Source organism: Zingiber officinale, chromosome 4A (assembly GCF_018446385.1).
Source record: "Zingiber officinale cultivar Zhangliang chromosome 4A, Zo_v1.1, whole genome shotgun sequence".
Classification (NCBI taxonomy): Eukaryota; Viridiplantae; Streptophyta; class Magnoliopsida; order Zingiberales; family Zingiberaceae; genus Zingiber; species Zingiber officinale.
In genome coordinates, this window is record NC_055992.1 from 137073906 (window position 1) to 137089926 (window position 16021).

The 16021-nt window shown below is 39.9% G+C and overlaps 1 long non-coding RNA gene across 1 annotated transcript; it reads left to right on the forward strand.

The window, feature by feature from the left end:
- Positions 1 to 358: 358 nt before the first annotated feature.
- On the forward strand, positions 359 to 2262 carry LOC121973712. Its single transcript, XR_006109724.1, has 4 exons — positions 359 to 849; positions 935 to 1042; positions 1144 to 1201; positions 1795 to 2262. It is a non-coding gene; the product is annotated as an uncharacterized LOC121973712 (long non-coding RNA).
- The last annotated feature ends 13759 nt before the right edge of the window (positions 2263 to 16021 follow it).

The following is a 16021-nucleotide window of genomic DNA, read 5'->3' on the forward strand; positions in this document are numbered from 1 at the left end:
AGACCGATCCCTTCTATTCCTTCTCCCAATCTGTTTGGTTACTGATCAGTTACCAGACTGATTAGATGACCCACAGTGAGAATCAGTGTATCACTAATACCAAATGTAAAATATGACACCCAAATGATAATTATATAATAAGGTTATTGGAGAAATAATCTTATTGGAATTTTTAGAAATTTTTCTGGATTTTAATGGAGGTTGTATGACTCGTTTCGAGGGGATAAATCGGTGGGGCTAAGCGGAACCTGTTTGGTATACTCATTTAAGTTGGGAGTTAATTAAGAAGTTAACCTAAGATTTAATTAATTTAACCTAGGTATTTAATTAAAAACTTAAGCCCTAAAATTTTGTTTTCCTCTGCCGATTCCCATTTTCTCGCACGATCTCCACCTTCCTCGCTTCATCTCCACTGCCGACGTTGAGCTCGCGATCGCCGGCGCCATTTGAACCACCGCCGGCCGAGCCTCCCTCTCCCCTCTCCCTTCCGAGGCGTGGAGTCTTTCTTCCTCTCTTCCTTTCCCCTTTCTCTCTCGCGCGTGGACAACCCGACACCGACGGAGAGCGCTCTCCACTCGCGATCCGGTCTTTGTCGCACCGCCGGAGGGAAAGCGTCGTTGGATCTCGACGGTACCAGCCAGCTCCGTCTGAGTTGTCGACTCTTCAGCCGTTCTTGTTCGCGGTCGGCAGTGGGTCGGCGTCTAGGGCACGGCGGGGGAGTTGATTCACGTCGTTCCCGGCTGATCGATTCCTTTCGGTTCTCCTTCACGATCTGTGCATAGGAGAGTGGTTCGGATTGTCACCAGCTGGAGTGGATCGCGCGACATCATCTGGAGGCGACTGATTGAGGTAAGGCATCATCGGGAAATCTTGTAAATTCAAGGATTTTGGTTTATGGGGTTCTAATTGCGATGTTCCTCCTGTTTTGGACTAGGGGAAACCATCGAATCAGCCTAGTGATAGATTTCTTTGGGCAGAGCATTGGCTTCTTCATTTCTTGAAGTTGTGGAGGTCTCGGGTGAGGAGATGAGGGTCTATTAAGGTAAGGATTATCCTGGTTATTAGGGTTTAGCAATGTACTATTTTATGGATTAGTTCTGGACTGATTCTTGGAGGATTTGGTATGTGGGTGTTCTTGTGTAGTTTCCGGACAGTGGAGTGTAGCGCTATTAGGTACTGGAATTGGCTGCCCTATCTCAAGGTGAGTGTATTTTAGTGATGCACTTCTGATTCTTAGTAGTATGTTGCATAATTAGGTTTTTATGGGTTGTAGGGTTTTGGTTCTTGCTTAGATATATTAAGTATTGTGATATTAGATTGGGGATTTGTGGATTGGATGAATTATTGTGGATTAAGAATTAAGGTGATTTTATTTCTACATTGGTTTGGATTAGTAGTGATGGATTGTAGGAATTTAAATTAAGTTGAATTGGATTAATTCATGATGAGATTTGATTAGTGATGATTGTGGATTATGGTTGGATTTAGAAAGAGTGGAGTTTAAGGATGGACCTATCATCTACTTTGGTTTGGATCATTGGGTTGGAATTGTGGATATGATGATTGGTTGAGGTAGATTGTTATGTGATCAATCTTAGGATCATTGGATTGATATTGTGGTGGGTTGGTAATTAAGAGATGGATTTGTTATTGGGTTTAATGATGTGTTGATTTGGGGGATTGATCAGAGATCATATTTGAGTGGAGTTATTTTAGTGGGGTAGGGATTTTATTTAACTATTTTAATTCATACGAATTTAGCTAAATAAAATATATGTATATTGATTGATGCAGGACTTTGATATGAGACGATCATCACGACGTGGGATTTATTTTTAGCACGATCGACAGATTAAGGCGGGTATTTCTTCCTTGACTCTATGTAGATTTTATTGAGCTTAGTGCATGGTTTTATGTGATGGATTAGACTATTGTACCTTATATCATATCCGTTTGTTGCTTTCCTGCTTGATACTTATGCTTGATCTTTGAGGTTTTCTAGTTATATCATATACAGTCTCTACTCTTGATATCTACTCTGTTATGTTGACACGTGTAGAGTATGTATGGTAGGGATTGACAGGTTGTTTGTAGTATCATGCTGATTGTGTATATGACGGGGATTGTACGTAGGACGGTATGTGTTATAGGAGTCATCTTGTTGACCGTGCATTTACATGTGGTGTGTACATACGTATTTGTCATGTACTTTTGGAGGAGTTGTGTTGATTGTATATTTGGGGTATATACACCTGTCTGTTGTGTTTTTACTGGAGGATACATGTTGATTGTATTTATGTACATGTATATGGTGGGATTATTGGAGATTTTGGTTGATTATACGTAGTGTGTATATATGTTTGGTGGGATACGTGGAGGTATCACGATTATACTCATGTTGGAGGTATTTATGAGGTTTGGGGTGTTCGTGGATGATGATTATATATATATATATATATCATTCATTTCATTCATCGATGACCATTGTCTCCCTTGTGGTGAGAGAGTCATCAGTTGGTTCACACTCGGCCACTCATGGGTAGTGGTAGCTAGAGCGATGCTAGTCCTGTCGTGCCACCCGGTCACGAGGTTTAGTGAGATCTGCGTTGTGAGCAGTCAGGGACCCTCTTTATGTAGCTAGATAACTACTAGTGGATTGTCCGCCTCGACCACTATATAGTGGGCTGGAGGATTGTCACGGACCCAAGCCTCTCGGCCACACCGGGGTGTGTCCGGAGAGGTGTCGGGGGTGACCATGGAGCATCAGTTATTATTCTGCGTTTGATGCGCGGTGCATCTGCATTTGCATACATGCCTAGTACATGTGATTGTTGTTATTGCACTTGTTTGAGATATGATTGTTGCATTTGGTTGCCATCTGCATACATATCATTTATTTTACATGTATATGTAGTCGTATTTATATTGCGCATGTGTCACGGGTATATCTGTTGCAGATCCGGTTTGTTTCCCGATTGGGTATGTATCTATCATTATATCGGTTGTGGTTTATACAGTGTGTATGTCGGGTTAGTAGGTCCGATATGTTCGGATGTATTGATTATGATAGTATGATCGTGTTCTTTATTCCCTACCGAGACTGTATACTTGTGATCTCCATGTTTGTTTATGGACCACGACTATCTTACCTGCCGAGTTACCTATACTCACCACCGCGTATATACATTTATGCTTCGGTAGTTTGTAGATGGTTGGTGTCGCTCGAGTATCCTGCCGGGTCCTACGTCACATCCAAGATCGTGATTGTTTTCTTTTGTATATTCTTTTCTTATTTTGGCATTGTATTTGTGTATAGCCATGTGGCTATCCTATGGTTTTAGTGTTGTATTTGTGTTTAAAGCCAGCCGGCTACATTGTATTTATTGTGTTGTGTGGGCTTTCCGTTATCGTTTTTCCGCTGTGTTTATTTTTTTACTGCGTGGTTGTGATTATTTCTATTCCAGTCGAGTGGGCTGATTATATAACTGCGTGGTTGTATATATATTCTAGTCGTATGTGGGTGATGTATTTTGTTTGTATGTATGTCTCATATTGTCACCGGTGCAGGGGAGATGTTGTCGGATTTTGTACCGACTCGACTTGGGCGGGCCCCACTTGGATCGTCCCGGGATCCCAACTCTCACAGAGAGTTGGTTGCGATCCCCGATCGGCGTGGACCGATCACGATAGTGGATCGGTCCGCACCGATCCCTATTCCTTCTCCCAACTGCTTTGGTTCTCGATCGGTTACTGGACCATTAGATGACCCGGTGAGAATCGGTGTATCACTAGATCGGTCCAGACCGATCCGATACCATAGTATCACCGGATTGGTCGTGACCGATCCAATTTCCCCTTAAACCCAAAGCCTTCACGATCAGAGAACGAGCCACCGAGGCCCTCTCGACCTAGTCCCGAGGCGAGCTATCGAGCCCTCTCCGACTTCCACGTCCGGTCCAGAACGAGCCACCGAGCCCTCTCGACCTAGTCCGAGAACGAGCTACCAAGCCCTCTCCGACTTCACGTGCCCAAGAGCTACCGAGCCCTCTCGACTAGTCCGGAGAACGAGCCACCGAGCCCTCTCGACCTCCCACGAGCTTCCATACTGGCTTTTCCCACGCCAAGCTCCTCGCAACTTTTCCGTGCCAAACTCCCTGCTTGGACTTTTCCGTGCCAAGTCTCCATACTTGGACTTTTCCCGTGCCAAGCTCCCTGCTTGGACTTTTTCGTGCCAAGGCTCCATACTTGGACTTTTCCCGTTCCAAGCCCCCTGCTTTGGCCTTTCCCCGTGCCAAGCTCCCTGCTTGGACTTTTCCCGTGCCAAGCTCCCTGCTTGGACTTTTCCGTGCCAAGTCTCCATACTTGGACTTTTCCCGAATCAGGTCAACTCAAGTCGGGTCAACCAGCTCAACCTTGACCAAAGGTTGCACCCACAATCCCCCAAGTTCCTATTCTTGTCAAACATCAAAATACAACTTCTCTATTCTTGTCAAACATCAAAATATACCTCGAGTCAGGTCAACTCGAGTCGGGTCACCCAGGTCAATCTTGACCTAAGGTTGCACCAACAATCTCCCCTTTTTTGATATTTGACAAAAACCATAATAAAGTTAGGTTAACCCGATAACCTAACTTAGGTTTTCCAATAGTTCTCCAATGTTCTTCCTTGAACATTCTCCCCAAACTCCAATGTTCTTCCTTGAACATTCTCTGAACATTCTCCCCATTTTTGACACACATCAAAAAGAGTGAATCAAGGTCAAGAGTTTCTTCCTAATTAAAGTCCCATACCTTTCATTGAAACCCTTAATTTCCCCCTTGATACTAAAATCAACAATCAACTTAGTGATAATCACTTATCACTCATCCTCAGAAATCTTGACGAGTAAAACTCCCCTAAAGTCAACTCCCCCTTGACCATTAGGTAAAACTCCCCCTAAAGGTCAACTCCTCCTTGACCATTGCACCAACAATGTCTTGGAGAGTTTCAACCCTTTAGAAATCTAAAACACCAACTTCCATAGCTGAAATTTCAGACAACAGTCGAAAATCAGCATTTTGGCACGCTCTGATCGGTCACCAGACCGATCAGGACTCCACTGGATCGGTCACCAGACCGATCCACACTGCCCTGGATCGGTCCAGTGACCGATCCAGACTTCCTTGGACCGATCAGGATCTTCTCTGATCGGTCCACAACTCTCTGATAAGGATTTCTGATTTTTCTCCCGAAATTCAGAAACCCCTAAAAAATTACAGAAAATTCTAAAAATTGTAAAATTTTGAGGATACATTCCTCATAACATATATTATCATGGAAAAATAGTTTTCTATAAAAATAACTCCCATTTTTTAATCTTGATACAAAGTTCGAAATACTTTGAAATAGCTCAAGGTTAATCCATCTTTGTATCAACTTGCTCAATGATGAATGCTATCACTAGAAAAGCTTCATCAAGGTTTTTCAAATCAATTTTGAAATGATCTTAAACCATTTAATTTAGGACCACAATCTTAGGGCTAAATGTACATGACTTGTACACAAGTTTTCCCTATGATCCTCAAATTCGAATTAGGCTCATCTAGGTACAAGAACTATGTACCTTGATCCTAACTCATAATCCTAATATCTCACACACATCTAAGGTGTATCAAACACATCCAAGTCAATTTTGATGTGAGATATGGGTTTAGGTCATCTTAAGCTAAGTTCTCATGCATTTTCTAAACAACAATTTGATCTCCATATCAAATTGTGTTTCTATCCTTAAATCAAATTAATTGATCATAAATGCAAGAGATGATGACATGGCATAAAATAATATCATAAGTCGAAACATGTGCCAATGTCATGATGTCATGTCATCAAGTATGAAACTTAAATAAGGCATGACATATAACTAACCTACGCATTATCATGAAATTTCAAATGATGATAAAATAAATATGATGTCATGACATGACATATGACAAACAATGTATGACAAATAACATATAAAGGTATAGAAAATACTTAATTCTAGCCTTAGTTGTCATTTTTGATAATTTTGATCATTTTACCAAAATTCTATATTCCTAAGTGTAATAGACCTAAAATCATATACTAAAGATTTTTAGATCACTATGTGCCAATTAGATTGATCCTAGGAAACTCCTCAAATGTGGTTGGCACATCCTAACCACCTTAGGAATAATTTTTAATTTCATTTTCAAGGCTTGATTACACCTTGAAAATTTCTAAAATGCCACCTTTTGCCATGAGTAGGTTAACTACCTATCCAATTAAGGTTGGCACACCCTAAACCATCTAGCGTGAAGGGATCACACTCCTAGGAACCCAATACCTATTTGAGCTCATTGGGTTCACCAAATATTCACTAGGGATGACTTCCCTAGCAACCCTCCTAATGACCCTCCTAGGCTTTAAGGCCTTGGTCATTTGGGACTCATCAAGATCAACTCTAGGGGTGACTCCCCTTGTGACCTTGGTGATGGTCTTCTTAGCCCTAGGTCTTGTTCCATAATCGAATGGAACATTATGGTAAGCGGGCTTGGCCACTTGAGATTTAGGTTTGTGACCCAGACCTCTCATGTCCTTGGGCTTTGATTTTTGACCCTTAGACCCTAGAGTTGTCTTTTCCAAATTCTTAAGAGCCTTTTCTAAAGTGTCAAGTCTTGACCTCAAGACTTGATTTTCCTTCTTTAATACCTCAAGCTTTAATTTTCCATTTTTCTTTGAGGTATTCCTAGGCATATGTCTAGTTATTTTGGGATTCCTATTTAGGTTTTCCTTAACCTTAGATGAGTTAACTCTAGGGTTGGCATTTCTAGCATTGTCCTTATCTAGGCTAACATGTTTGGCATCTAAGCACATGTATCGGTTTCTATGGTTATCATGCTTATCATTATTGACAATTGCAATAAAACTACTAGCATGTGTCTTATTAGAATTGCAAGAATGTGCCTTAAAGGATACCTTAGGGTTTGCCTTAGCTCCCCCCATAGATGTGCTTGGTCTCTTGTCCTTGTGAGGTTGCCTCTCCCTTGGACATTGACTCCTATAATGTCCCCTTTGCTTGCATTGGAAGCACACCACGTGCTCCTTGCCCTTGCGTATCGGGACTCCGGCTTCCTTGACTTTTGGTGCCGGTGGAGTCTTCCTAATCCTCTTTGGACATTTACTTTTGTAATGCCCATATTCCCTACACTTAAAGCACATTATATGTAATTTACTTGAAATTAAGTTGCTTGAGTTACCTAGGGTTGAGGATGGATATAAGCTCTCTCCTTCATCCCTTCCGGAGGTAGAGGCTTCTTCTTCTTGCTCCAATCTTGAAGAAGAACTCTCCTCCTCTTCTTCCTTAGATGTTGAGTAGCCCTCAACTTCTAATTCCATACCTCCATGATGTGAGCTACTTGGCTCACTTGACTCCTCTTCATGACTTGAATTGGAGCTCTCCTCATGGAACTTAGCCAAGTTGTTCCACAACTCCTTGGCATTGTTGTATTTACCTATCTTACACAAGATATTATTAGGTAATGAAAATTCAAAGATTTTCGTTACCTCGTCGTTGATTATGGATTGGTGGATTTGTTCCTTCGTCCACTTCTTCTTCTCGAGAGGTTCTCCTTCTTTATCCACCGGAGGAATAAAACCTACTTGTACACAATTCCAATTTACTAGGTTAGTCATAAGAAAATACTTCATTCTTACCTTCCAATACGCGAAGTCGTCGCGATCGTAGAAGGGTGGAATCGTGACGTCTTCCAAGTTGATCCATTCTCTAGCTCGTGCCCCGGGTGTTAATCCGACGAAGAGCAACCTTGCTCGATACCACTTGTTAGGATCTTCGGATGTGGCTAGAGGGGGTGTGAATAGCGACCCCAAATTCTCGCTTTCTTCCTTCAGTTAGCGCAGCGGAAATAAAAGATAGAAACGAAACAGGAGAATATCAAACCTCAAACGCGACGATATAACGAGGTTCGGAGATGATACTCCTACTCCTCGGCGTGTCCGTAAGGTGGACGAATCCTATCAATCCGTCGGTGGATGAGACCCCGGAAAATCGGCTAATAAAAACTCCTTCTGGGTGGAGAAACCTCGCCACAATCTCTCTTGCAACAGCAAGATCAGAGTACAAGAAATACAACAAGAAGCCAAGAACAATATGAATGTAAAAACACTAGTTTGCTTGTCTTCTCGTCGACTGTTGATGAAGCAGCAACTTCACGGATGCCAACCACAGCAGCAACTGTTCAGTTGGAGACCCAGCCGAAGGAAGCTCACACGAAGCTTCAGTAATGGAGAGCTCAGCAAAGCTCAGATCGCAGAAGCAAGAAGCAAGAAGAAGTGTAGAGTTAATGTACTATCTTCTTTGTCCACCTCCTTTACCTCTTGATTTATATGAACTTGCGAAGAAGAAGACACAGATTTCTAGCCGTTGTGACTCAACGGCTAGACCTAGACCGATCAGGCTCTACCCTGATCGGTCCAGGGCAGATCTGATGGTCAGGGGACCGATCAGGCCCTACGCTGATCGGTCCCCAGACCGATCCCAACTCTCACAGAGAGTTGGTTGCGATCCCTGATCGGTCTATGGACCGATAGGCCATAGGTGGATCGGTCCACAGACCGATCCCTTCTACTCCTTCTCCCAATTTGTTTGGTTACTGATCGGTTACCAGACCGATCAGATGACCCACAGTGAGAATCAGTGTATCACTGGATCGGTCAGCAGACCGATCCAGATACCCATAGTATCACTAGATCGGTCAGCAGACCGATCCAATTTCCCAGCCTTAAACCCTAAAGCCTTCCTGATCTAGAGAACGAGCTACCGAGCCCTCTCTGACCTAGTCCGGAGAATGAGCTACCGAGCCCTCTCCGACTTCCACGTCTGGTCCAGAGAACGAGCTACCGAGCCCTCTCTGACCTAGTCCGGAGAACGAGCTACCGAGCCCTCTCCGACTTCCACGTCCGGTCCAGAGAACGAGCTACCGAGCCCTCTCTGACCTAGTCCAGAGAACGAGCTACCGAGCCCTCTCTGACCTCCCATGCCAAGCTTCCATACTTGGGCTTTTCCCCATGCCAAGCTCCCTGCTTGGACTTTTCCCGTGCCAAACTCCCTGCTTGGACTTTTCCGTGCCAAGTCTCCATACTTGGACTTTTCCCGTGCCAAGCTCCCTGCTTGGACTTTTCCGTGCCAAGTCTCCATACTTGGACTTTTCCCCGTGCCAAGCTCCCTGCTTGGACTTTTCCCCGTGCCAAGATCTATACTTGGTCTTTTCCCCATGCCAAGATCCATACTTGGTCTTTTCCCCATGCCAAGCTCCCTGCTTGGTGTTTTCCATGCCAAGTCTCCATACTTGGACTTTTTCCCGAATCAGGTCAATTCAAGTCGGGTCAACCAGATCAACCTTGACCAAAGGTTGCACCCACAATCTCCCAAGTTCCTATTCTTGTCAAACATCAAAATATAACTTCTCCATTCTTGTCAAACATCAAAATATACCTCGAGTCAGGTCAACTCGAGTTGGGTCACCCAGGTCAACCTTGACCTAAGGTTGCACCAACATCTATGTATTCTAACAAAGTGTGGGTGCTTGTAGAACCATAAAATAGTGTAAAAGCTATTGGATGTAAATGGATCTACAAAAGGAAAAGAGGGACAGACGGGAAGGTGGAAACCTTCAAAGCAAGACTTGTTGCGAAGGGGTATACTCAGAAAGAGAGAATCGATTATGAGAAAACATTTTCGCCAGTAGCTATGCTTAAGTCTATCCGGATACTCTTATCTATTGCTGCTCATATGAATTATGAGGTTTGACAAATGGATGTTAAGACAGCTTTCCTTAACGAAAGTCTTGAAGGAAACATCCATATGAAGCAACCAAAGGGGTTCATTGAAAAAGGCAAAGAACATCTAGTGTGCAAGCTAAATCGGTCTATTTATGGACTGAAGCAAGCTTCAAGGTCTTGGAACATCTGTTTTAATGAAGTAATCCAGTCGTATGGATTTATTCAGTGTCCGAATGAGTCTTGTGTATACAAGAAGTGTGATGGAAACGTGGTGGTATTTCTTGTACTATACGTAGATGACATTTTCTTAGTTAGAAACACTATCAAAGTGTTGTCGGAATTAAGGGTATGGTTGTCCAAGCAATTTGATATGAAAGACTTGGGAGAATGCGCACATATTCTCGGGATCAAAGTAATAAGGGATCGCAAGAAAAGAATGTTGTGCTTATCCCAAATTTCATATATTGATACAATCCTAACTCGTTTTAGCATGCAAGACTCCAAGAAAGGTTTTCTACCTTTTAGACATGGAGTAGTTTTATCTAAAGAGATGTTTCCGAAGACATCAAAGGAGATAGAGGACATGAAGACAGTTCCTTATGCTTCGACTGTCGGAAGCCTAATGTATGCTATGTTATGCATGTTAGAGTGTATACTAAAAGCCTAGCTTTTGGTATAAACATTTATCTAGAAATAAGAATCACATTGGTCAAATGTCTACATTTGTGATAAATGTAGTTGTTCAATTAATTTATATTGTAGATAACATGGTGTGTGGTGTCACACACAGAGGATCATGTTATCAGTACCTTATAAATTATAAACAGTAGCTCACGACCAAAATGGAAAGGAACAAACCATTAGAAGGTCGTAGTGTAATTAGGTATCAGTTTATCTTGACTGTATAATTACACTAGTACACTTAGAGTGTATTGAGTAGGACCATTTGAGGTCGTTTCTTTTATACTGATTTTATAAAGAAACAAAGACCTCGGTTATTATGGAAGTGTGTGCTCTTAATCCTAATATAATAACAAGCACATATATTTGATATTTATTTCTTTAATTTATCAATGGGTGAGATTTAGTTCGATGAATCAATAAGCCCGATAAGTTGGGAAATGGTATCACTTATAGTGTGTGTTGTTGATTATAGAAGGAAACGTGTCCTAGAGATACTAGGTTGATAATGTCCTCAAGAGGAGCTCATAAGGATTGTCATGTTAAACCCCGCAGGTGGACCTAGTCCGACATGATGATAAGGTTGAGTGGTACTACTCTTGGACTAAGATATTAATTAAGTGAGTTGTCGAGAACTTACTTAATTAGTGGACATTTGTTATCTTAAACACAGGAGACTAACACACTCATAATAAGAAGGAGCCCAAAATGTAATTTGGGATTGGTGCGTAGTTCAATAATAGTTCTCTAGTGGAATGAATTATTATTGATAAAATTAAGGGGCGAACACGGATGCTTAATTTTATCGGAGACCAAAACCAATTCCTCCTCTCGGTCCCTATCGTAGCCTCTAGTATATAGAGATTTATACCCACCGCATACCCACCTTCTTACCCATCCAATGGGGCCGGCCAAGCTAGCTTGGAACCCAAGCTAGGGCCGGCCAAGACCAATGGATGAGCCAAGTGATGGTCGGCCAAAGCTTGGGTCCCAAGCTTAGGTGGTCGGCCACTAGAATATTAAAAGGATTTTATTAAAATTATTTCTTATGTGGATATCATGTTTTTAAAGAAAGTTTAAAAATTAAAATTTCCTTTTATAACTTTCTACAAAAGATTAAGAGAAGAGATTAATCTCTTTCCTTATTTGTAGTTTAAAAGGATGGTTTTAATTTTGGTAAAACTTTCCTTATTTGTAAATCATCTACATGTTTAAAAGAGAGTTTAAAATTTGAAATCTTTCCTTATTTGTTGATTAAAGGTGGATTTTAAATTTTAAGAAAACTTTCCTTTTTAATCATGTTCATGATTTAAAAGAGAGTTTAAAATTAAATATTCTCTTTTATAAGTTTCTACAAAAGATTAAGAAAAGATTTAATATCTTTCCTTATTTGTAGATTAAAAGAGATTTTAATTTTTAGAGATAACTTTCTTTTTATCCACATGTTTAAAAGAAAAATTTTAATTTATAAAATTTCCTTTTTATTAACCAATCATGAAGGGATAAAATTATTGGAGAAATTTTTATAAATTTCTAGAAACAAATTAGGAAGTTTTAATTTTGTTTTAATTAAAACTTTCCTTGTTTTGAAGGTGGCCGGCCAAATAAGTTGTAAAAAGGAAATTAATTTTTAATTAATTAATTTTTCTTTTTCATGGCAAAAGAATTAAGGAAGTTTTTAATTAAATTTCCTTATTTGCCAAGACCAAGGATTATAAAAGAGGGGGTAGAGGAGGCTTCAAGGCTAATGACTCTATTCTATTTTCTCCCTCTTTTCCTTGGTGGTGTGGCCGGCCCTTCCTTCTTCTCTTCTTCTTCTCTTTGTGGCCGAACCTCTTCATCCTCATGGAGTTTTAATTGGTGGCCGGATCTAGCTTGAGGAAGAAGGAGAGAAAAGCTTATATCCCTAGGAGCTTGGTTGGTGGAAAAGATCTTCATCTTTTGGAAGCTTTGTGCTTGGCCGAAATTTGAAGAAAGGAGAAGGTGCTTTGGTGGTTTCTCATCTCGGAAGATCGTTGCCCACACAACGTCCGAGGTTAGAAGAGGAATACGGTAGAAGATCAAGAGGTCTTTCTAAAAGGTATAACTAGTAATTTTTCTTTCCGCATCATACTAGTTATTTTTGGAAATAATACCAAATACAAGAGGCATGTGATTCTAGTATTTCGAATATGTTTTTCGATGTTGTGTTCTTTTGTTTTGTTTTTTTTTCTTGTGATTTGATTGTTCTTTTCGGTTAACCTAAAGTTATTTTAGGAAATTAAATATTAGCTTTCCATAAAAGGTTTTGTCTAGTCGGTGGTGGTTGCTCCCATATCCAAGAAGGCCATGTGCCTCGCCACGTCAGTACTGGGAACCAATTATGGAAATTAATATTTAATGGAATTAATAACTTAAGGTGATTTGGGTCGAACGTGTTAAGTTCCGCAGGAGACCCAAGTCAAAACCTAAAAGAACGAATAGATTAAGTTTTGGATCAAACGTGTTAAGTTCCGCAGGCGATCCAAAATTTAATTTAAAAGAACACATGGTAGCTAGGAAAAGGTTCAGACCTTTGTACAAAATTTTGTACAGTGGAACCTCTAGGTTTTCCGAGTAGCAACCAACAATTGGTATCGAGCTAGGGTTTTGCCTCTGTATTTGGTATTAGTTTAATTATGCACATGTCATACATAATTTAGGCAGGTTAATAGTAGGATGTGCTAACTTTGTGGATGCAGGATCCAACTATTATGACTTTTAGTTATTATGTGTGTGATTGGACCCTTGGACATGTCAAGGGCATTTATATGTGTGTGCATGATTGTATTAAAATACAGCAGGAGCTGTATTTAGATTTATTAGGATTTTATTTTTGATCTAGATACATGTACATTCCTTTTATGGAATATAGGATCAAAATGTAAAATTCTATTTATGTCGCGGATCGAATCTTGCAAAGCGTGGAACCTTCTAAGGACCAGAGGCGCAGCGGAACTAGGAGCAAGATGGATGCGACAGCTAGACCCGGTGGCGTTGGCCAAATATGGCAGCAGCTTGGGATGACAACACACGGAGGATAACCAGAGATAAAAGCCATAATAGTTGAAAATTAGATTTTTCTATTTATTGCTTTTATATTGTGCTGTGTGTGCATGTTAGTTTACAAGTTTAGTAGGCTAGCATAGTTAAAATTTCTCATTTATAAATAACTAAGTGGGAGAGGGATTTTAAGTAAATCCCATGGTCTCCATTACTGGTTTGTAAGTGATGCAAACAAGCTTGCGCGTTGGCTCTGAGTGCCTTCCTCCATAACGGATGAGCTTGTTTGTGGATCACTAGAATGTACTTCCATTTTGGATGACTATAGGAAGTTAATTAAGAGCGTGTGATCTTCCCCAACGGAAGGGGCATAATCTTATTAATGGACTTAGTGTCAAGTAATGGTATACACTTAGACACATCTAATAGTATCCTCCCCATCGGAGTCACTGCTATTATTTGTGTGACCAAATGAAACCAACTATTAATTTGTCATAAAACTAGGTTGACAAGATAATAAAATTAAAGGGTTAAAACCCCTCTTACAAATGATTGATTTTGTATACGTCCACACTAACGTGGCATACAAAATTAACGGTGTTTGAGATAATTTTATTTGTCATAAAGTTACGTTGACAAGATAATTAATGGGTAAAACTCTCCTCTTACAAATGTTGATTTTGTATACGTCCACACTAACGTGGCATGCAAAATTCACGGTGTTTTGAGGTGTTGGTAAATTTAAATAGTATTGTTAGAGGAATCAATATTATTTTAAATTTAGAGTCTTGACCAAATATTTGATTAAAGATAGACCAACTATTAATTTTATTCGTCATAAAGTAAAGTTGACGAGATAATAAAATTAATGAAATCTCCTCTTCAATTTTGTATACGCAAAATTTATGGAGATTTTAAGAAGTTGATCTTGACCAAATATTCTTGTGATTCTTAGGATGTTAGTCAATCCCTAGTAGTCATACTATAGAAAAAGACTTAGTAGTCCCAATTGTAATAGAACTTGGATATTAAGGTAGACTGTCTTCTTAGAACTAAGAACAATTTAGGTGTATTTAATTCATTAGTTGAAACATGTCTAGTGGTGTTATCTACCAGAACCTGGAGTGTAGATACAAGATGCCATTAATCATGTCTGCAATTCATTGCAGGGTTCCAGGAAACCCGACAACTAAATGAAAGGTAAATCACCGTCCACATGGACACTACTGTAAAAGTGGTAGCTATTGCAGTGGGAGATGTTTATCCTTTGATAAGAATAAAATATGGATTTTAAGTAATTGTCTTTACGTACCAAGTTTAGAAAGAACCTGACTTTAGTTTCTAAACTATTATAGATATTGTGTCTATTTTGATAACAAAGTTGTTATCAAGAAAAATAGGGAAGTTATCCATTCTGGTATGATGGTTGACAATTTATAATCCAATAACTCCCACGATGCAACAAATGGAAATTAGTAACACATCTTCTAATTTTAAGAGAAAGCAACCTTCGGAAATGAACCAATTATATCTTTGACATCTAAAAGCTAGGTTATACTTGAGTAGGATTCATTGGTAGCTGATGAACTTTTGGGTTCATTAGTAGTGGAAATCTTTCCAACCTGCGAGTCTTACTTGGAAGGAAAATAACCAAGGAGCTTTTAAGTCTAAGGGATATGGAGCCAAAGATATATAGGAATTGGTTCATTCTGATTTGTGTGATCCTATGAGCATCCAGGCAAGAGGTTGTTTCAAATATTTTATCTATTTTATAGACAACTATTTGAGATACGGATATATTTACTTGATGTGCCGCAAGTCTAAGTGCTTTGATTAGTTCAAAGAGTACGAGGCTGATGTGGAGAAACGACAAAGTAAAAATATCAAGACACTACGGTAAGATCGTAGTGGCAAGTACCTCTTGGGAGAATTTAGGAGTCATTTATCAGAAGTAGGGATTCAATCCCAACTAACTACAGCTGGTACACTCCAACAGAATGGTGTAGTAGAAAGAAGGTAAAGGACTCTTATGGAATAATTAGATAGATGATGAGTTATTCAGAAAATTACCAAATTTGTTTTAAGGATAAACTCTGAAAACGAAAGTGAACATAGTACCTTCCAAGTTAGAACTCTCTACTCATATAGAATTGCTGAATAGGTGAAAACCTATTTTGAAGCATATTCGGATTCGGGTAATCCAGCACATATGAGAGACAATGATAAGTTGGATAGGAGTTCACTTGTTTGTAAGTTATCCTAGATAAACAAAAGTAGGTTTATAGTCTTAAAAATCAGAAAGTCATTGTTAGCATCAATGACTGATTTTTAGAAAAGGACTATATAATGAACCACGTGCTCATAAGTAAATTTGTTCTTAAGGAAATAATAAAGGACATGTCTAACCTAGTACCAACTGTATAAGATAAGATACCACAAGAAAACTGTAACACGTATCACAAATGATACACAATTGCATAAAGTGCCTTGTCGTAGTGGGAGGGTTGTTAGGCAACCTAA